The sequence below is a fragment of the Lolium rigidum genome, chromosome 5 (assembly GCF_022539505.1).
Source record: "Lolium rigidum isolate FL_2022 chromosome 5, APGP_CSIRO_Lrig_0.1, whole genome shotgun sequence".
Lineage (NCBI taxonomy): Eukaryota > Viridiplantae > Streptophyta > Magnoliopsida > Poales > Poaceae > Lolium > Lolium rigidum.
In genome coordinates this window covers 99,052,373-99,075,169 of record NC_061512.1, presented here as the reverse complement: position 1 = coordinate 99,075,169, position 22,797 = coordinate 99,052,373, and the positions used below count along the sequence as shown (strand labels likewise).

Genomic DNA, 22,797 nt, shown 5'->3' with positions numbered 1-22,797 from the left:
AAAAAGCTTGGAACATGGATTTAGTTTTTTCTTTATTTAGCCCAGCTATAGCTAATGCCATTCTTGAGACGCCTATTATAAATTCGGAGGGTCTAGATACTTTGGTTTGGAAATTAACTCCAACAGGTCAATTTACCCCCAAGAGTGCCTACAAACATTGCTTTACCAACCTTGCTCTGCCAACCAACCAGCAACCTAAGGTTGTAGCCCCAAAAATTATTTCTCTTCTTAATCAAGTTTGGCAGGTCAAAACTATGGCGCCTCGGGTTCAGACCTTTGCTTGGAGGCTCCTTCGCAAAGCGTTGCCTACAGGTAAACGAGCTGGTAGATTTTCTCAGCATATTAAATCAGAATGTTCCAGGTGTGGCTCCATGGAGGATGAAATGCACATGTTATTCCTATGTCCTTTTTCGAAAGCAGCTTGGTTTTCTCATCCTTGGTATCTTAGAGCTGAATATCTTGCTACCGAGCATCACAATGTGGCAGATATGATACAAACTTTACTTTGTTCTGACCATCCTCAAATTAATATTACAAGCTTATACACCTTTCTTTGGTGCTTATGGAAAGCAAGAAACGATTGTCTCTTTAATAGAAAGTGCATAAAACCTTCACATGTTTTTGCTATGTCTAATGCTATCATGCAGGGATACAAACTTGAGGACACAGTCAAGTCTAAAGAGCAATCTACTACACCTACAACAGCGTTGCAGCATGCCTCGCCTCTTCAACTTTCAGTTAAGACCACTTCGATCAATGCAGGTGAAGCTGTGTTTTGTGATGCAGCTTGGAATCCAGATCCCAGCTCTCAGCAGGCTCGTGTGGGCATCGGCATATTCATTCAGATGGGCAACGACAATCAACATTGCAGGCATCTTCATATTGCGGCTTTGTCTCCTCCTGCGTCTTCACCTCTTCAAGCTGAAGCTTTCGGTCTTCTTCTTGCAACTAAGTTAGCTGAATTGCTTGAGCTTCAAGAACCCCAATTCTATACTGATTGTCTAGTATTGGCATCAGCAGCAGCTACTGAAAACATTACCAAGGCGCCGGGGCATTGGTCTATTAGGCCACTTGTAGCAGAAATCCAGAGAAGCAACTCCTTCCAGGCTAGCAGAACGCTACATATTCACAGGAGTTCTAATGTTAAAGCACATCATCAAGCAAGATTGGCGCTGAAAATTCAGTCTAGGAGTCTTCTCATCAGATGTTTATGCTCATCATCAAGTCTCTGTCCAACTAAGGACATCTCTGTATTCAACGTGGCTCCGTTCATGTTGTTGTCTGTAAAATGTGCTTAAAGTAATAAAATTTCTGTTGTTCAAAAATAAATAAAAAACTCAATAGTTGACTTCTGAATTGTAGTAGTACTACATCTAAAAATATGTGTAGCTTCGGCGATCTTGCATATATCAGCTTATTATTAAACCACTCGGGAGTACTGGACGGTAAACTTTCCATAAAAAAATAAAATTATATAAACGACATAGAGAAAGAACGTATGTATGTTTTCTTACATACTAGCAAACGTGCCCGCGCGTTGCGGCGGGATACCATTTTTATGTTTGTGATGCACAAAGTTAGTTTTCGTTGCCATATCTACAGTGTATCACACACAGCCAGCAAATTTTATCGTGCCGAGGTTAAGTGGGCCGCCCCTATCTAATCCAGGACACCCAGAGTCGTGCACTTTCGGCGGGCTTCCTCTCTTTTAAGGCCGGGGAGTAGAGAGAAGTAGAGAAGGACAGATAAATCCTTCATGAGGAGATATAATGTCGATTGGCCGAACCGGCCAAATTGACTAAATTCAAGGTAGTACTTTTCTTTTCTGAACCATGGACCATGCATGGTCCTACCACTATGGAATGAGTAATATCATTCTCTTCGTAATTTTATTCATTCATATGAATAGCTAGTAATATTTTTAATTAATCCCCTAGGCGCAACCAAATCACCAGCAAATTACATTAGTAGTTTCTCAAGTGAAAAGACTGGTCGACGACCCTAGAGGGAGAAGCACTACTCCCTCCGATTCATATTAATTGACTCTAATATAGATGTATCTAGACACATTTCAGTGCTAGATACATCCATATTGGAGTCAATTAATATGAATCGGAGGGAGTACCTCTTTTTTTGAATTTTCCTTTCTCATATCCCTCAAATTATATATTTTTTCGATTTTTTTTCAGCTCACTCGAAAATAACAAATAGAATGGGGAAAAATAGTTTGGAACTTTTTTGTGTAATTTAAAATTTCAAATTATTAAAAATGCAAAATAAATTCTTTATAAATATATAAATATACAATGATAAAAAAAATCCAAAATAGTTTTTTTTCGCGGTCTAGTTGTTATGTTTAAGTGATCTGCATTAAGTTCAAATATTGTGTGGTGTGAGAGATACAATAATGAGAAGTTGTTTGAGAGCGGAAAAAAAATTAACACGAATCTTGATGCAATATAGACAATGTAGATTGGGGTGCGCTCGGAGCACCTGCTCTGAAAATCCTATCTCCGACCGAGAACGCTCAAGATGAATTGATGCTGCCTCGAATAATAGGATTCGAAGGCGGTTGATGAGAGAGAAAAATACTACCCCTTTGCACAATCAGGTCCAAGGTTTTCCATGACACAAACATCATCAGGCATATACTCCATCCAACGAAATCGAGGATTAGTCTGCCAAGAACCATCCTTGCTAAAGCACATCAGGATTTCAGCAATGAGAATTTCTTTTCTCTTCGTGCCTTCATGCATGTGAAAAAGAGCGGTGCATGCAATCAATAGCCCAATCTTCTTCTATTTTCTGGCGCTGTCCTTCTTCTATGCACTTTTTATAAGCTGCAAGACATGGACACATCGTTGAACCTGCAACACCACAACGGGGAAGACAACGCCTACACGTAGCCCGCACTTGTCAGTCCACTTCGACATACGTTCGTCCTTCAACGCGTATACGCCGGTAGATTAGCTCGCCTCACAGGTGACCGAGCAGACACGGAAAGCCACGCCGGCGCGGCTGTTTGGGCGGCTCTAGTAATCCAACAAAGGGCGTCGAGCATATGGTGCCGCTGAGACAATTGTGCTCGTCAGCACGGTTGCCGCCCTAGCTCTGGCTCACGGAACTCTGCTTCAAGAAACAGCAATACAGGGCGGCCTCTTTCTCCACGTACAATCGTACTTCCTTTTTTTTCTTGGATGCTGAGGCTCCCTGCCGCGATATTTGGATCGTGCCCCAGGGAATCTGCCCCCACGGTAGAACACAGTTTCTTTCTAGCCTTTAATCCAAAGCCAAAGCCAACCACACAACAACCAGAACCGATCGATCAATCCGCTGAAAGAAAATAGCTTCCAGTTGATTCCCAAATCATCCAATCTGCATAGGAGAGAAACAGTCGCCCAGTCTCCAGTTGCCGCGGGCGTTGTTTCTTCGGGTTCCGGATGGCCGGCGAGCCGTGGAGCATCTGTGATGATGTCGTTGACCTTCCCCGTAATCGAGCTGAGCGATGCGCAGCCAAGGCAGGGCATCGGGCTTGGCAGGCGGCCACTCCGGTTAGGACACAACTCCGGCGAGCGGCATCCAGGACTTCCTTGCCGACAGAAAGCTCTTTGGTGGCGAGCAAACTTCGGTGAGTCGCCGAGCGATAGCCTGTTCCTCTCCTCGGCGCTGGCAGTGCCCTGGTGGTTTATATCTAGTCAATTGAATCGATTGAGTACTTGGTGGTTTATACGTTGGCAACATTGACTCGCTAGAGTCCCTGTTTGGATCGATCAAGGTTTCTGCCCTATAAGAATCGGGTTCGAGTTGGGCACTACAGCGCACGACGATGGGTTCGATTCGATGGACCAACAACGGACGAAACGGACGAAGCGGATGAAGCGACGGAAACGTTAGCTCCTTTATTATTAGGTATAGATTTGTTATTCCCACGATTTCAAAATATAGGATTAGAAGGGGAAAAAATGCATATTCGTAATGTCAAGTCCACGTGATTCCTTCAGTATGTACTTGCATCAAGGTTTTGCCCAGAATCTTTTGCAACTTGTTTGGGTGGGTGGAAAATTTACCAGGATGGTTTCGTTAGTCAGATGGCTTCAAATCTAAAGGTATAAACGATGCCCCCCATAGGGAGCTTCACAGCGATCAGTGCACGTGAGCTATGGGATCTCTCCATCTGTGCATCTCAGCCGTTCGTTTTGGACCCTTCCCTCACTAGCTAACCCCATGCAACAGCCGATTGTTACCCGCGTCTGGCTGCATGTGAGCCCCACCTTTGCCGGACCCGCACGTCAGCCACCGTGGCTGGGATCTCTGTCGGTACGCATTGGCATCTGGCAGTGGATCTCAACCCGCAGGGGTATTTTTGGTATTTCACCGCGGCTCATATAAAAGCGAGCCCCAGGGTGAAAAAAACCCTAGCCGCCGCCCACGCCCCTGCCCCCGCATCGCGCCCCCGCCCCGCACCTGCCCCGCCCCGCCTCGCGCCCCGCTCCCGCCCCGCCACCGCCACCCACGTCCTCCCGGGGTCTATGCGGCGCACCTCACCGGCGCCGTCCTTGGGGAGGAGCGCGGAGACAGGCCTGGCGAGCGTGACGGCTTGGCGGGCGAGCGCGTCGGGGAGTCCCGCCCGTCCAAACACGGCGGCGCCGCGCGCGTGGCTGACGGCGACGCAGGCAGCGGCGGCTGCGCGGGGCCCCTAGCGGAGAGCGGCCCTGGTGAGCAAGGTGGCTGGGCGGGCGAGCGCGTCAGGGGACGAGCATAGGAGGAAGAGGACGACGGCGGCGCTCCTCTCTCCTCCGGCCTGCTTCCTCCCTGGGCTCAACATCCTCCTCCGTTTCTTCGCGTCGCCGGCTCTGTCCTCCTCCATCATCAACATTGACAGGAGCAGTGGTGGCCGCCGATTGGAACAACATCGGCAATATGGACGTTAACAGGCAGAGCACGGCCAGAGGAGGCGGGCCAGAGCACAGCCGACCAACAGCGGGGATCAAGGATTCGACAACGGCGAAGCACAGGTGGGATGGCGGCCTGCCCCAGCCTCATCTTCATTGAGAACCCCGCAGGTTTCTCCCCTCTCTCCCCCCTCTCTCTATGTGTGTGCGAAATATACATGGATTCATCTCTGCTAGATCCATTATCCTGATGCAAGACATGAACTGGCCAGGTTTCTAACTTTGGATGCATCCAGATCTGAAGGAATGCGTTGTTTTTTCCTGTGCTCTATTGATGTGAATGAGCACTTCTCATGCTGATTGTTTGTATTTTTCATTCAACTATTTTGTTGGAATTGATCCAGGTCCAAACGAGATTGCGGGGAGATGAGGTAGACGCCTCAGGAAGCCATGAAGAACTCGGTTCAGTTTGGCTCTGGGTGGTTTCCCTTTCATTCTTGCAAGGGATGTCCTTTCGGTCATGGTTCTCTCTTCTTCGTGTTTGGTTCAAACCTTATTCAGGTTGGTTTCCCTTTGGATTTTGTGTGTTTCTTTTGATCATTCAGTCAATTTGTTTTGGTTAATTTTCCTGCTACTATTCACGAGGTTAATCTCACACAGGTTAATCATACAGTGATCTAAGATGGCAGGAGGTGTCTTTTACATAGGAAACAATCAGTTTCATTAACTGGACACGAGGTGCTTTTGGTTTATATTTGAGTTATGTGCTCTGGATATAGGTACAAGATTAGGTGATAGGACATACGAAGTTTTGTGCCCTCCTTCCTAGATTAGTTTCCACCCTTTCCTGACACGCGACCATGTCCATAGGTGATGTTCTTACAGTTTATGCTCAGATGGAAAAAATAAATTGATCTGAAATTAGATTTATGCAAGCATGATGTTTTATCTCTGTAATTAACTACTCATTATATTTTATGTTTTATCTCAGTTGGGCAAGACATCCAGGCTCTATCATTGATAAAAATATATGAGAAAATTCCGGGAAAGATGTTTTTGTGCTCGATTATTTGAGACATGCATCACATAATATTTCTTAGATTTCTAGGATCATTTCTAAACTATCTTATAGCTCAAGTTTTTGCTCTTTTTTTGTCTAATAACAGATGTATTATATGGCTGACATTAAGCAGTGCTTCATTAGTGCCTCACCGGTGTTCCGAGACAAATGATTAAAAGGTCAAAACTGCCATACTTTGTACGTACTCTTCTTACGAGATATTTCATTGGTTCATGCCTGGACATGCTTTTAATTACATCTTAATCGATTTTGTCAAGGAAGCATGGTTTGCAATCGGACGCTGATGTGCTCTCCTTCTTGGCTGGTAGTTCTTCTCATTGGTTGTACACAAAGACACATATAGATGGCCAGTCAACAATATTAGAAAGGGAGGATGATACGGTCACGACAGGGATTTGGGACAACTAAATGTAAGTGTGGCTACCTATGTAATATCTATTTTTTCTGCAGTTCGATTTTTTTTGACATTTTAACCGTAAGAGGACTGCTAACATAATTGATTGATACACCTAATTTATGAAGGTGAAGAAACCTTCAGACATTGCTAATTGATGGAGTGAAATTGGCAGGGCAGAGATTTGGGGGAAGCTAATTGTAAGTGCATCTACCTATGCGATATCTATGTTTTTCTAGAAATTAGTGAGTGGTTCACGGTGAAGTTACTAGAAAACTAATTAGCATATCTATGTAATGTATTGGTTTCACTAGCTATGCCTGGGTTCGTATATATGTTGGTGTTTCACTAGCATGCGGAAAATTGTCTCTGTGTAACAAATTATGTTGCTGCTTTCATAATTTGTCCGGTAGGAGCAGCGTGTTCTTCATAGAAGACATGAGGTTCTCTCTCTCTATCTCTCTCTCTCTCATGTACGGGAAAATCTCATCTTTGTTTGTGCTGATCCATTTTTGTCTCTCTTGATAAAAATCCTAGCTAATATGGTTGTATGTACTATTTAAGGACAAGGAAATGGCCTAGCTGGTGACCATTGGAGATGTAAAATAGCCAAAATTGTTGTTGTCGTTGGACCAAGGAGAAAGAGGAGCAGCGATGGGGGTTCCGATGTGCCATCGCCGCTACGCCCATTGCCAGCGCCTAGCAAGGTACCTTCCCAAGTTCCAAGTTTTGCTCTCTTCATGGTTGCTTGTTGTGTTTGACCGTGCGCGCTTTTCTAGCTGCACGCTGGTGTTGTTTGTAGCCTACTAGGTTGTGGTTGGTGTTGCTGGTATTTTGCTTCAGGTTGCATGATCCACGATTGATTTATGGTTTGGGTGATCTAGTTATAGATTTTGGCGTTTGGCATACGGAGCACGATCTGCCGCATTTCCATGGCATTGAGACGAGGTGATCCTCTTTTCCTCCTTAATTATCCTCTGACCATGTGTTGGTTTAATCCCCATAAATCTTATCCATATATGATATGTAATCTGTTACTACAAGGTGTGTGAGAATAATCCAAAGAGCCTGCACTACATAATTAATCTATGTGATACTTTAATCTGCAAGCTCTAGGTGAGTACCTACTATATTTGATTTTTTCATGTGAATTATTGTGGCCAGAGCTAGAAGAAATCAATAACTTAATAATTTGTAATTATGCAATGCTGATAGGGGAGGCTACAGGCTCTGCCTCCTCTAACCCAACCCCTCATCTGCTCCCACGGTGCTAAAGTAACACAACAATGCGAGAGATGCACAAATCCGTTGAGCCGACATGAGCTCGTTGTTGATTCGCTTGCAAAAGGTGTTTTCCTTTGATTTATCTTCATGTGCTTTTTTTTCATGTTCTGAAATTACTTAGCTTCCTAAATAGGTTTGCACCCATGGGTTCAGTTCTCCTTGCATTGATGATGTAAGTGTGTTGTTTCTGGGTCCTGGAAGAGATTTCTGCATCCTAGCTTAGGAGAGCTTCCACAGTTGGCAGTTGTAGGCTGAATCGACAACTTGTGCCAAATTCAGAAGATTCTACATGGTGTCCCTACTTAGTATTCCTGGGAATTTATGTATGTGATTCATAATTTTATACATCATACATTAAAATTGTATCCTCTAGGTGGTCGAGCCTCCTCGCTACCCCCCCCCCCGTGGATGATCTCACTGAGAGCCGTCCTTGTGAGCTGCATGTTAAAGTTTTCAACCTATCCTTCAAGGCGGCGGTCGGCATCCTCTTACCTACAAGGTCTTACCATTGCCATTCGGTCCAAGACGACTTTGCTATTGTGATGGTGGATGAAGTGATGAGAGATTATGAGGGGTTGGTGCTTGAGCACCACTGCGGGTGAAGATGGGGAAATCAAAGAACCGGGAGAAGCCCGTAGAACCACCGTGCAATGGCGGAAGGAGAACATTGTGTTTCCGGGTGAGAAGCCAACAAGCATGCCACCTCCGCCTCCTCCGCCACCTGTGCGGTCTCCTCCGCGTGATGATTCTCACTGTGCGCGATGATGATTCCCCTATCCATGACCCGATCTGCTCCGCGTGAAAATACTCCGCCGCCTCCTCCTCCTCGTCGGGAGACTCCGCCGCCTCCTCCTCCTCGTCGGGAGACTCCGCCGCCTCCACTTAAGCAAAGAGGAAGCTGTCCGCGGCACCTCCTACGGCTCCGAAGAGATCATCAACTCCAATGAGGGCACGAGACTCCAGAGTTGTTACCACATGAGCGGATCGAAGAGCAAAGGCGTTTCTTGCGCCGAAGAAGATGTTTATTCGATCGCGGACGGTGAAGCACTTTGCCGAGACGAGAATGAAGAGACCTGAGCTGAGAGCTGATTATGACCGCTCTCTTGGACAGTCCTCTAGAGCGAGCAAAGAAGCAAAAAAGTCGCCCGGCTTGGACGACGGGACATTCGGGCCGCACCCCACTTCATCGTGGAGCCATATCATGATCCGGAGACGGCATCGATGATCGAACGGGCGGCTAGAGCTTAGGGAGCATCGGTTGAGTACGAAGATTACTATCCAACGGCTCAAGTGGTAAACACGTATAGATACGGAAAAGATCTCGTCAAACTCGGCGAGCTCGCGCGTCTAGGGACTCGGATGCGAAGGTTGCATGAATGGTACCTGAAAGCCTCGTCGAAGAAGTGAAAGCTACCTCACGGTGTATCTTAGAGATGAGCATTACTTCCGGGGGAAGACGAGATAAACATTGAGTTAGATGAACTGTTTCGAGTTATTCAATCAAGACGCCCTCGACAAAGTCTGTCATCGATTGCTACTGCTCGTAAGTGATTTATTTGTGTAATTAAGTTTGTAGCTCATTCATTTGCACTAACAATTATCCTCATTATATTCTTTGTGTACGCTATACATTTAATTATGCGGAATGAAGAAGGCTGGAATACAAAAGAGGCAAGCTCCTACCGCTGGGGTTCATAGACCCAAACACGGTTCATGAAGTTACGGTTCAAGACTTCGCCAAGGACACGAGAGGACAACATCGTAATGTTTTTAGAGAAGCAAGCGGACAAAGAGGATATATTCTTTCCCTACAACTTCAAGTGAGTGTTATATATAACATACATTATGCTTGTGCACCTTCCACTTTATTCTCGTAATCATTGAGCTATGCTTGTGCAGTTTCCACTATATTCTCCTAATCATTGATCTTCCCCTTGGAGTCGTAAAAGTCATGGACTCGAAACGTAAAGAATATGCGGAATGGGCGGACATGGCTGCCATCCTCCGGAGGTAGTTTCAATCAATTTCGTATTGGCATCTTCATCCGTTCTAATTCGAAGATATCATCAACTAATCAATTACTCATTTACTCATTATTTTTTGCCGGGCAGGGCTTGGAAACGGTTCATCAATATTGTTCCGGGTAAATGGAAACCGGAGCTTACATTTGAAGATTACCCTGTAAGTAGTACTATATATATAGCTATGTCCGTGAAACTTTATATATGATATTTACTTTCAATACGATGCTTGATTATTAGTTTGATCGAACTATTTTTTCGTAAAGTGTATGAGGCAGGAACAAGGGAATAACTTATGTGGATACTACGTCTGCACCTTCATGCGTGACATGGCCTGTCCCAAGGGTGGGGATGCCCGTATACACCACACTCGTGTACGATAACAAAATTTCACAATTAATCTTAATTAGTACCATCTATTGTATTGAGTTCCATTCATATATTGATCTCCCTTTTTAAATATAGATGACACGCCTGCGGAACACTCTCATAACGGAGGATCAAATAAAAGCAATTCAAGAGGAAATCGCGGGATTCTTTATTACCGAGGCCCTTACCCCAGGTGGAGAGCACTATCGGCGGATCGTGACGGGGGATGAAATCCGTCGAGGAGATGTTGTATTGTAAATATGCATGCATTATGTGTACTGTTGACGATGTCGTGTACTGTTGACGATGTCTATATATATTCATGACGATTTTTTGTGGTTTCTTGAATGATATATATGCATTGCTTGAAACTCTGCCGCGGCGGAGAAACGCTAGTACAGCCTAAACCTGTGCCGCGGCAGAGAAATAGCAATTCTCCGCCGCGGCAGAGAACCTAGGCCCGGTTCGTACCACGAACCGGGACCAAAGGCCTTCCACCGCGAGCTCCCTGGCCGCACCACGTGTCGAGGCCTTTAGGCCCGGTTCAACTTTGAACCGGGACTAAAGGGTACCCCTTTAGTCCCACCCAGTTGGTCCCGGTTTGGGAACCGGATCTGAAGGCCCAAATGGACCGGGCCTACTGCCCCTTTTTCTACTAGTGTCTCAGAGGGACTCTGGCCGGAGAGGTGAATTCTTAAATACTAAGTTCATTGTTTCTAGATTATTTGGACTGGATCTATGTATGCTTAATTATCACATCGGGTTGATCCGAACCACCCCATCATTCACTAATCTTTCAACACAGGTAATTTATTGTATGTCTCATGATTATTTGTTCTCAATCAGTCTACCATGATTCCAACAGATAAGAGGTAACTTCTTTTCTTAACTAAAATTGGCTTACACGTATAAGCCCGTCCAATGTGCTTGCATTCCCCTCGATGAACCATGTTATGCACGAAAGTTGAGCGAGAGGAGGAAAACATACAACAAAATTTTCCAACGGTGATGAATTTCGGTGATGTGAGTTGGAGGTGAAAGATATTTCTATGTTGTTTGTGTACGCCGGAGTCTGAAAATCGTGTTGATTCCTTTCATTGGTATCCTGTAAATATGACCTAAGTGTCCGTTGCGGCGATGTTTCTATGCACCTTATTATGTGCATGTTGCGCCATGCTCGATTTATGTGTTTGCCATTTTGATCCATTTTGCTTTAGACAAAGCCTTTTTCTAAATAAAAAATTGTTTTGTTTTCGAGCATGACCTTATAACTGTCATTTTCATCGTATACATATATTATTCAACATAATTATGTTATTATCATTTATGAGTGTTACTGAAATATATTTCCCTATTTTCTTTATATACAAGTGTTTACTACTCCGTGCTTGATTTCATGTGTTTTATCCTAATTTTACCTACAGACTTTGTTTTGTAAAATTTAAATGAACATATTATCATTTTCCTGGATATTTTTTTACTGTTATATAAAATATAAATCTATACGAATTTCACGGGGTCGTGCGCCAAGGCGCACATCTAAATCTAGTACCTAGAAGTAGCAAACAGAGCTTGGCTCTGGTGGTTAGGTCCCTTGTGGTTAGGTCCTAGACTTGACATGGGTGTTTGCATTTACCTGGATTTATTCCAGGATTTAACCGGCGCTATGCTTTCAGTGGTAGGTGACGTGCCCGTTAACAGCGATGCGCCAGTGGTGACTTCGTCAACCTCGAGATATGCCGGCTCAGTCCCTCGGAGGTGCTCATAGGGGTAGGGTGTGCGTGCGTGCGTTCATAGAGGTGTTTGTACGTGCGTGTTTGTGAACGTCTGCGTTGTACTGTGTTCTCAAAAAAAAAAAACCTAGAAGTAGAAAAAAATGTGCAAGTTGAATGTGGTGACATGTTAAATGGTGTACTATGGCTCCCGTACGAAACGTTTTTCTAAGGCTCCAGTACAAGGTGATCTAAGGTGATCTAAGAGCATCTCCAACAGAGGCTGTAAATTAGTGATGCGCTAAAAAAACCATCAATATACAGCGCGGAACGCGTTTTTGCGCGCTCCAGCAGACGCTGCAAAATAGGCCGCGCTGTAAATATTTTAGTGCGCACGCCAGTTTACGCTATCTAGAGCGGTATATCTGGCGCGCCGGCTAACGCGCGCTGTATTTTGGCACAGCGATTCTTTCCACGGCGCGGAAAAAACGACTCTGAGCCTCGCCTCCGCGCTGCGAGGAGGAGCTCCGCCGGCCACGCCTCGCCTCCACGCTGCGAGGAGGAGCTCCGCCGGCTGTCGCCGTGCTCGCCTACCTCCTCCACGCCCCCGCCGCCGCCGTGCCCAGCCCGCTCTCCCTCCGCGCGCCGCCGGCGAAGACGCCCTTCCTGCCCCCCCGCCGTGCTCGCCTACCTCCTTCGCGCCCCGCCGCCACCGTGCCCAGCCCGCTCTCCCTCCATGCGCCGCCGGCAAAGACGCCCTTCCTGCCCCCCGCCGTTCGCCTGGGCCCCCCGCCGAGGCGCGCCACCGCCGCGGGCGCGTTCTCCACGTCGCTGCTCGAGGGCTCCGTGCTGCTCTGGGCCGGAAGGCTCTCGTCCCCGCGCAATCCCTTCCCCTCCCACGCTAATCTTGTTTGTTGGAGATGAATGAATGATGCGGCTGTATCCCCACGCAATCTCTTCCTCGCTGCTCGAGTTGATCTTTTAGATTTATGTGTGATATGTTTAATCTTGTTTGTTGTATGTATGCTGAGGAAACTTGTTTGTGGAGCTCTATTTTATAGCCTCTGCTAAAGGCCTATTTTTTTGCTTCTTAGTTGCGCTGTAAAATAGAGCCTCCGGTAAAGCTCGCGACTGCGCCGCGCGCTATATTCGAATCAAGCGCGCTGCAAACTACTTTTACAGCGCCAAATTTTAGAGCCTTTGTTAGAGATGCTTTAAGACCACGTGGTGGTGTATGTGATGAGCAACCTAAACAAACAAATATCGAAGAAAAGAAAACGATCCAGCTCCTAGCCTCGGCTACCGCCGCTGCCACAGCTATCACAGCTGGTTCCTGCCCTCCACTGCCCGATGCGGCAACAGGAGTGTGGGGAACCTCAGATTGAATGATCGGCCTCTGTAGGGTCTTTTAGTTTTTCGCCTCTGGTATAGGGAATCGGTAGCGAGTGTTAGAGTATACGTACGGTTTAGGTAATCTGTCTTGTCTTGCACTCCAAGATGATCCATGTACGCCTATATATACTCGCCCATGAGGCTTAATAATACATTCATCATATTCCGCATATCTTTCTATCCTTCTACATGGTATCAGAGCGGCACGCTCCTTGATCTAGCCGCCGCAAAGTTTCCGCGCCGCCCCCAGGGAGGTTGATCTCCATGATCTACTCAGGGGGCCGCGCAATCCGTATGAGGGTTTGTTCGCCGATCCGTTGATCCGCTGCCCTCGAGTCTTTTTTTCCCAATCCGTAGATTGGTTTTCTTTTTGCGTCGCCGGTAGCTCGACCGGCGCTTTTCCTTTTTGGTTACCGATCATAGATCGGATTGAATCGCCCATCGCCGTCGTTCTCTTGCGCCTCTACTCCGACAACGGCATCGACCTGCATCGGCCATCAACCGCACGACACAGCCGCACGCGCCGCACTGATGATTAGGGTTCCAAATTATCAGAATGATGACAAGGAATGGAACAATTGGAGACCTCCGATCTTTACACATTTTTTTGCTCCATATCGACGTAACATGTTGGTCCTGTCTAACCAACACAAACAAAATGCTAAAACTGAGTTAAAACCATGTTTGAGATCTCCTAAATGAGATATTTCGGTAGAAGTTTTACTAAATGGGGTAATATGTGTAACAAGTGCGCAACTACAGGGTAAAAAATGGAATTTACTCTTTAAAAAAAATCTTTAGGGTATTAATTTTATAAAGAAATTCAGTCGTCGCAATTTCATGTAAGATTCAGTCGTCTAAATAGTCTAACACCATCCGGCCGGAGAAAACTCTCGTCCTCTCAACATGAACTCAGGCTGGCACTTGAAATAAATGAATGATGATGATTTCTTGACGCAGCCAGTGTGCATGCATGTAGGCGAGAGCTGGGAAATCGATAGAGAGTGTTATAGTGATACCACTTGGCCGGTTGAAAGTCTACTCCCTTCTTCTTGCTAAATGCAGTGTATATCAGTTTTAGTAAAAGTCAAAATTTGTAAAATCTAACTAAATAGGTACTAGAGAAATGTTCAATATTTACGGCAACATATCTAAATTATTAGAAACGTCATACAGTATACTTCAGTAATATATGTATAATATCACGTTGTAGAAATCGTCAAGCATGCATGTTGAAGTTTTAACCGAAACCAGTCGAATTCAGTCGCCCTGTGATATACTCCATCACGACTGTGTTCGTCGAACGGGTCAATTAATCTCGGTATACGTAGTCGTGTTACATTTACTTCGTCCCAGTTTACCCACCACCGAAAACAAATGCTTTTTCCCAGTCATGTTGAAACATGCTAATCGACGGTAAATTCCATCGATCCGCGTTGTACTACGAGCGAAACTCAAGAAAGTCGGCAGGCCGGCGAACGCGCAAGCACACGCACGGCCTCTCTTGTCAATGCTCAATACCACCGTATTTGGTAGTATTCGTCCCATCATCAGTTGAATATTTCTTAGCTACCGGCCCCTTGTTTCGATCATATCCACCCGTCAGGCAAGTTGTCAGTTAATTTACCACCCTGTATTTCAGATGTGCATGGATCCGTTCAAGTCTTGGATCACTGATTGGACCGTGGTTAGTCTTGTGCTAAGATCAGCACGACAGATTAGGCGTGACCAGGACTGGTAGGGTTTAAACCTAGCTACTACAAAGGTCGCTGGTCAATTAGACGCGGCCCAGGACAAAAATAATCACCGGTCTTTACATGACACATCACTTGTTTTTTTTTCGCGGGCACGCGAAAGTCGTGCCATATCTTTATAGAAGGAAGCAACAAGATTTACAAAGAGACCGAAAGGGGGATGCGAACATCTACCCTTGGCTCACCCACGCACACCACCCACAAAACTCTAAGACCTACTCTCGCGACATGACTCTCCGCTCCATACTTCTCGCAGCCCTTCAAAGGCTGAACTCCTCAAGGATCATGCCGATAGTCTGTTCCGTGGATAGCTGCCTCTCTAAGTTCCCGAACACATGGGCGTTTCTTTGCTTCCAGAGAGTCCAGGTAACCAACAGGACGAACGTGTCAAAGCCTCTCCTATCCTCCCTCCTCAGCCTCTTCCTCGCCTCCATCCACCACCTTTCCAAATTTGTATTCTCCTGCGGCTCTTGTAGCAGCGACCCAACCCTTCTGAGGCAGCCAAACCAGACCATCTTGGCATACGGACACTGCACAAGAATGTGGTCTGCATTATCCTCTTCCTGCAAGCAAGTAGCGCAGGGATCAGGGTGGTCCTGCAGCCCATGCCGGGCCCTCCGATCCGACGTCCAAAGTCTACGCCTAATGGCCAGCCAACCGAAAATCTTGCACTTCGGGGGTGCAAACGACCTCCAAATAGGTTTGGCCATACTCCACAAGACCCTCCCATGGCAGAGCATGTTATAGGTCGCACTGGTGGTATATCCCCCAGACGGTGAACCTTTCCAAAGGATCTGATCTGGTCTGCTGCTATCCCTAGGCACTCTCTCCAGTTCTTCCCAAAGCCGGGTGCACTGCATCCACCCCTCGATGGACAAGTCGCCAGATACATCCAGGAGCCAGGAATCATCCACTAAAGCCTCACTCACCTTCCTTATGTTTTTCCTTCTCGTTGGGACTAGAGCAGCAACCTCCGGCGCTAACTCCTCCGCATTCCTGCCATTGATCCACCTGTCCTTCCAAAAGAGAATGCTCTCGCCATCCCCAACTCGAAACAGGTGCCAAACTCGAAACACTTCTTTGGCTTCATGGTCATTGAGAGCGAGGCAACCCCTGCCAAGGTCCGGAGGGGTCCGTACGACGCAACCGGCACCAACGAACTCTAAGGGCCAACCCCCGCAGCCGTAGATCCTTAACTCCCAGACCTCCAAACCGTGTAGGCTTGCATATGGTGTCCCATGCCACCAGGAATTGCCCCCCATTGATCTCTTTCTTTCCCGCCCAAAAGAAGGCTCTCATCCACCTCTCCAGTTCCTCCAGCACCCATGCTGGCGCCTCCGCAACCAGCAGTTGATGTATAGGCCGCGCACTTATCACCGATTTGATTAAGACCAGTCTTCCAGATTTCTGGATCATCCCCCTCTGCCAGGCCGGGGCACAGTGCATGACCTGGTCAATCATCGGCTGCCACTCCGCCTTAGTTAGAGGCCTCAAAGCGAGTTGCATACCAAGATATTTGATGGGAAAACCCACGACCTCACATCCCAGGGTCGCCACCACGCTCTCCGTATCTCCTGCATGCTCTCTAATCAACGTGGCTGAGGTCTTCCTGTAGTTCACACAGAGCCCGGAAGCCTCGCCAAAGACCCTCAGAATGGCCTTCACCGCCTCCATCTCCGTAGCCAGCGGCTTACAGAAAAATACCACATCATCCGCATAAACCGAGATTCTCTGGAGCTCCGTGATCCCCGCAAGCCCAGCGAAAAGATGTCTCTCTGCGGCTTTCTTGACGATCGCGATCGGTACCTCCATAGCAGCCACAAACGAGCATGGGTGACGTGGGGTCACCTCGCCCGAGACCTCTCACGTGCACTATCCTTCCTCCAGGAACACCATTCACCGAGCACTGCGGTGTTTGCCGTGCTAAGCGGCGAGGGACACCCACTTTAAGAACCTCTCTCCAAACCCCATGCATCGAAGAACCTCAAACAGAAGCTCCAAGATATTGAGTCAAAAGCTCTCGTGAGGTCTAGTTTTAGAAGCACACCAGACTGTCTCTGTTGGTTGATCTTCCTCGCTACTTGCCTCACTAGTATGAAGTTATCATGTAGGGATCGTCCTCTCACAAACGCAGATTGGTTGGTACTCACAACATCTCCCAGCCTCCTCCGGAGCCTATTCGCCATAATTTTGGAGAAAAGCTTAGCAAAGCTATGCACCAAGCCGATAGGGCGATAGTCCTTGACCTCTGTGGCATCCTGCTTCTTAGGGATCAAAGTGATAAGGGCTCGGTTTAGGCGCGCGAAGCCACGCCCATCTCCAGCGCTCAATTTGTACAACCCAGCAAGGATATCTCCTTTGATGGTTGGCCACGCCCTTTGGTAGAAAGCGCCTATAAATCCATCCGGGCCCGGAGCTCTACCCGGGTGCAGCTCCTTGACAACCCTCCAGATCTCGTCCTCGGTGAACATGGCATCCAGGTCCTGCAGCTGAGCTACTGGGGATCTCAATCTCTTGCAGAGTCAATCGTATATTCTCTAGGTTGTATCCTTCCCGAGCAGCTGGAAATAGGCCTCCGTAAAAACCTCCACTTTCCTCTCTTGGTCCGTCACAATCTCCTCTCCAACCCTCACAGAGGCAATGTGGTTTTTTGCACGTCTACCATTGGCAACAGCATGGAAGAGTGTTGTATTTGCATCCCCTTCTCTCAACCATCGGACCCTCGACCTCTGTCTCGCCATGGTGCGCTCAAGCGAGGCTAGCCCAAGCACAGATTGCTTAAGGGTTCTCCTCAGCTATACCTCCATGGGTGTCAGCCTGCGTCTCTCTTGGGCCACATCAAGGCGCAAGATCAGAGTGTTGGCTATCGCAATGTTTAGCTTGATGTTTCCAACTCGTTTTTGCCCCCACGATTGTAGGCGTTCCGCCGCATTCCTAAAAAGCGCATCTAGCCTCCGAAAGGGATCAACTATGCCGGGGTCACATACCCAAGCTTCTTTTACCGCCTCATCAAACCCCTCCAATTTGAGCCAGAAGCTCTCAAACTTGAACCTTCTCCTAGGCCGAAATGCCGCATTAAGGGCCAAATGGAGTGGTGCATGGTCCGAAACCGACGATGACAACCCTTGCAGCACAGAATCAAAATGCTGCAAGTCCCAGTCCATCGATACCAGCACCCTATCAATGCGCGTAAGGGTAGCTCTCTCCCTCTCATTACTCCAGGTGTAAGTCCTCCCATGCATATATAGGTCCTTTAGCTCATGTGCGTGCACGAACGCTCGGAAGCGCTGCATCATGCTCCTATCGATATTGTCGTTATTCTTCTCGGAAGCATTCAGAATCATATTGAAATCTCCAGCCAACACCCACGGGCCCGGGCATAGGGATCTTCTCTCCGCCAGCTCCTCCAGAAACATGATTTTGTCCTCACCCCCTTGGGGTCCATACACAGTGGTAAGCCACCATTTCGACTCGTCTCTAGTCGTGACCTCACCTGTAATGGCATAGGTGTCATAGCTCACATTGGTGATTTGGACCACCGATGTATCCCAAGCCATGACCACTCCACCTCTCGTCTCCTCCGCCGGCAAGCATACAAAGCCATCAAAGGAAGGCCCCAAACATTGGGAAATGTAGAACTCATCCACCTCACCAACCTTAGTCTCCGAGATACACACAATGCTCACATGCAAGCTCCCCAAGAAATCACGAATGGCACTCCTTTTCGCTTGGATCGTTCGTGCCTCGAACGTTCCAAAATAACATTTCAAGATTACAATCCATAAAGACTACAGATACAAACTCCACTCCCAAAAAACGCCTAGTGCGCCGCTAGCACTACTCTACAGCCCTCCTGCTGGCCAAAGCTCTGGGGCACCATCTTCCCAAAAATGGACGCCATGACCCTCACGTGTCGCTCCCCAAGGGGTGAATCGAAGATCTCCTTGAAGTTGGCAAGGTGTTCCTCATCCACCGACAACTCCTCAGGGCATATGCCCAGCGCCTTGAGTAACACTGTCTCGGCTGCTGAAGCCTTGGCCACCTTCTTCCCCTTGCCCTGCACCGTCATAGCTGCACTCCTCGTCAGACGCCTGGGTGTGAATGGCTGTGATACGTCTCCGACGTATCGATAATTTCTTATGTTCCATGCCATATTATTGATGATACCTACATGTTTTATGCACACTTTATGTCATATTCGTGCATTTTCTGGAACTAACCTATTAACAAGATGCCGAAGAGCCAGTTCCTGTTTTCTGCTGTTTTGGTTCCGAAATCCTAGTAAAGAAATATTCTCGGAATTGGACGAAACGAAGACCCGGGTTCCTATTTTCACCGGAAGCATCCGGAACACCGGGAAGGACCAGAGGGGGGCACTGGGCCCCCAGACCATAGGCCGGCGCGGCCCAGGCCCTGGCCGCGCCGCCATATGGTGTGGCCACCCCTTCGACCCTCCTGCGCCGCCTCTTCGCCTATATAAAGCCTCCGTCGCGAAAACCCTGAGGCGAAGAACCACGATACGGAAAACCTTCCGGAGCCGCCGCCATCGCGAAGCCAAGATGCGGGGGACAGGAGTCTCGTTCCGGCACCCTGCCGGAGCGGGGAAGTGCCCCGGAAGGCTTCTCCATCGACACCGCTGCCATCTCCACCGCCATCTTCATCACCGCTGCTGCTCCCATGAGGAGGGAGTAGTTCTCCATCGAGGCTCGGGGCTGTACCGGTAGCTATGTGGTTCATCTCTCTCCTATGTGCTTCAATACAATAATCTCATGAGCTGCCTTACATGATTGAGATTCATATGATGATGCTTGTAATCTAGATGTCATTATGCTAGTCAAGTGAGTTTTACTTATGTGATCTCCGGAGACTCCTTGTCCCACGTGTGTAAAGGTGACGGTGTGTGCACCGTGTGGGTCTCTTAGGCTATATTTCACAGAATACTTATTCACTGTTGAATGGCATAGTGAGGTGCTTATTTATATCTCTTTATGATTGCAATGTGTTTGTATCACAATTTATCTGTGTGCTACTCTAGCAATGTTATTAAAGTAGTTTTATTCCTCCTGCACGTGTGTAAAGGTGACAGTGTGTGCACCGTGTTAGTACTTGGTTTATGCTATGATCATGATCTCTTGTAGATTGCGAAGTTAACTATTGCTATGATAATATTTATGTGATCTATTCCTCCTACATATGCATGAAGGTGACAGTGTGCATGCTATGTTAGTACTTGGTTTAGTCTTTTGATCTATCTTACACTAAAGGTTACTAAAATATGAGCATTATTGTGGAGCTTGTTAACTCCGGCATTGAGGGTTCGTGTAATCCTACGCAATGTGTTCATCATCCAACAAGAGTGTAGAGTATGCATTTATCTATTACGTTATGTGATCAATGTTGAGAGTGTCCACTAGTGAAAGTGTAATCCCTAGGCCTTGTTCCTAAATATCGCTATCGCTGCTTGTTTCTCGTTTCTATTGCGTTACTACTGCTGCATTACTACTGTCCTGGGCAAAACACTTTTCTGGTGCTGTTGCTACTACTTATTCATACCACCTGTATTTCACTATCTCTTCGCCGAACTAGTGCACCTCTTAGGTGTGTTGGGGACACAAGAGATTTCTTGCTTTGTGGTTGCAGGGTTGCATGAGAGGGATATCTTTGACCTCTTCCTCCCTGAGTTCGATAAACCTTGGGTATCCACTTAAGGGAAACTTGCTGCTGTTCTACAAACCTCTCGCTCTTGGAGGCCCAACACTGTCTACAAGAATAGAAGCTCCCGTAGACATCAAGCACTTTTCCGGCGCCGTTGCCGGGAGGAAAGGTAAAAAGGCACTCATACTCCGGTTCCGGGTAACGAGTACTTTTACGGCGCCATTGTGTTTGTGCTCGAAGCTATTTCCTTTAGATCCTGCAATTGCATCTTTTTGTTTCTTGTTTACACTAGTTTGGCATAATGGACAACAATGAGCTTCTTATTCTATTTCCTGATTTAAAACATGGATTGTTTGATGCGAAAATTAAAAAACCTATGAAATCTTATTTGCATGCTCGGTAGTAATATTAGTATGAACGCTTTGAACACCATTGTTTATAATGATATAGAAAGTTTTAAGCTTGGGGAAGCTGGTTTTCATGATATTTTTAGTCCCCCAAGCATTGAGGAGAAAATTTTCTTTGATGATACTTTGCCTCCTATTTATGATTATAATGATAGTGGTCTTTTGGTGCCACCTACTATGGAGAGTAAATTTTGTTGTGATTATACTATGCCTCCTACACTTGATGAGAATAATAATGATAGCTACTTTGTTGAATTTGCTCCCACTATTACTAATAAAATTGATTATGCTTATGTGGAGAATAATAATTTTATGCATGAGACTCATGATAAGAATGCTTTATGTGATAGTTATATTGTTGAGTTTGCTCATGTTGCTACTGAAAGTTATTATGAGAGAGGAAAATATGGTTGTAGAAATTTTCATGTTACTAAAACACCTCTCTATGTGCTGAAATTTTTGAAGCTACACTTGTTTTATCTTCCTATGCTTGTTACTTTGCTCTTCATGAACTTGTTTATTTACAAGATTCCTATGCATAGGAAGCATGTTAGACTTAAATTTGTTTTGAATTTGCTTCTTGATGCTCTCTTTTGCTTCATACTCTATTTTTCATGTGAGCATCATTAAAACTGCTGAGCCCATCTTAATGGCTAAAAAGAAAGAACTTCTTGGGAGATAACCCATGCGTTATTTTGCTACAGTACTTTGTTTTATATTTGTGTCTTGGAAGTTTTTTACTACTGTAGCAACCTCCCCTTATCTTAGTTTTATGTTTTGTTGTGCCAAGTAAAGTCTTTGATAGTAAAGTAAATACTAGATTTGGATTACTGCGCAGTTCCAGATTTCTTTGCTGTCACGAATCTGGGTCTAATTCTCTGTAGGTAACTCAGAAAATTATGCCAATTTACGTGAGTGATCCTCAGATATGTACGCAACTTTCATTCAATTTTGGCATTTTCATTTGAGCAAGTCTGGTGCCCTTTTAAAATTCGTCTTTACGGACTGTTCTGTTTTGACAGATTCTGCCTTTTATTTCGCATTGCTTCTTTCGTTGTGTTGGGTGGATTTCTTTGTTCCATTACCTTCCGGTAGCTTTGAGCAATGTCCGAAGTGTTAAGAATGATTGTGTCACCTCTGAACATATGAGTTTTTGATTATGCACTAACCCTCTAATGAGTTTGTTTCGAGTTTGGTGTGGAGGAAGTTTTCAAGGGTCAAGAGAGGAGGATGATATACTATGATCAAGGAGAGTGAAAGCTCTAAGCTTGGGGATGCCCCGGTGGTTCACCCCTGCATATTCTAAGAAGACTCAAGCGTCTAAGCTTGGGGATGCCCAAGGCATCCCCTTCTTCATCGACAAATTATCGAGTTCCTTCTCTTGAAACTATATTTTTATTCGGCCACATCTTATGTACTTTACTTGGAGCGTCCGTGTGTTTTTGTTTTTGTTTTTGTTTGAATAAATGCTTGTGTGGGAGAGAGACACGCTCCGCTGGTTCATATGAACACATGTGTTCTTAGCTTTTAATTTTCATGGCGAAGTTTTCTTCTTCGTTAATTTGTTATATGGTTGGAATTGGAAAATGATACATGTAGTAAATTGCTATAATGTCTTGGATAATGTGATACTTGGCAATTGTTGTGCTCATGTTTAAGCTCTTGCATCATATGCTTTGCACCTATTAATGAAGAAATACATAGAGCTTGCTAAAATTTGGTTTGCATAATTGGTCTCTCTAAAGTCTAGATAATTTCTAGTATTGAGTTTTGAACAACAAGGAAGACGGTGTAGAGTCTTATAATGATTACAATATGTCTTTTATGTGAGTTTTG

The 22,797-nt window shown here is 46.1% G+C and overlaps 1 long non-coding RNA gene across 1 annotated transcript; it reads left to right on the top strand.

Annotated features, from left to right (window-relative positions):
* The first annotated feature begins 6,115 nt into the window (after window positions 1-6,115).
* On the top strand, window positions 6,116-7,519 carry LOC124651552. Its single transcript, XR_006987442.1, has 7 exons — window positions 6,116-6,150; window positions 6,235-6,383; window positions 6,496-6,567; window positions 6,781-6,810; window positions 6,932-7,074; window positions 7,258-7,315; window positions 7,412-7,519. It is a non-coding gene; the product is annotated as an uncharacterized LOC124651552 (long non-coding RNA).
* The last annotated feature ends 15,278 nt before the right edge of the window (window positions 7,520-22,797 follow it).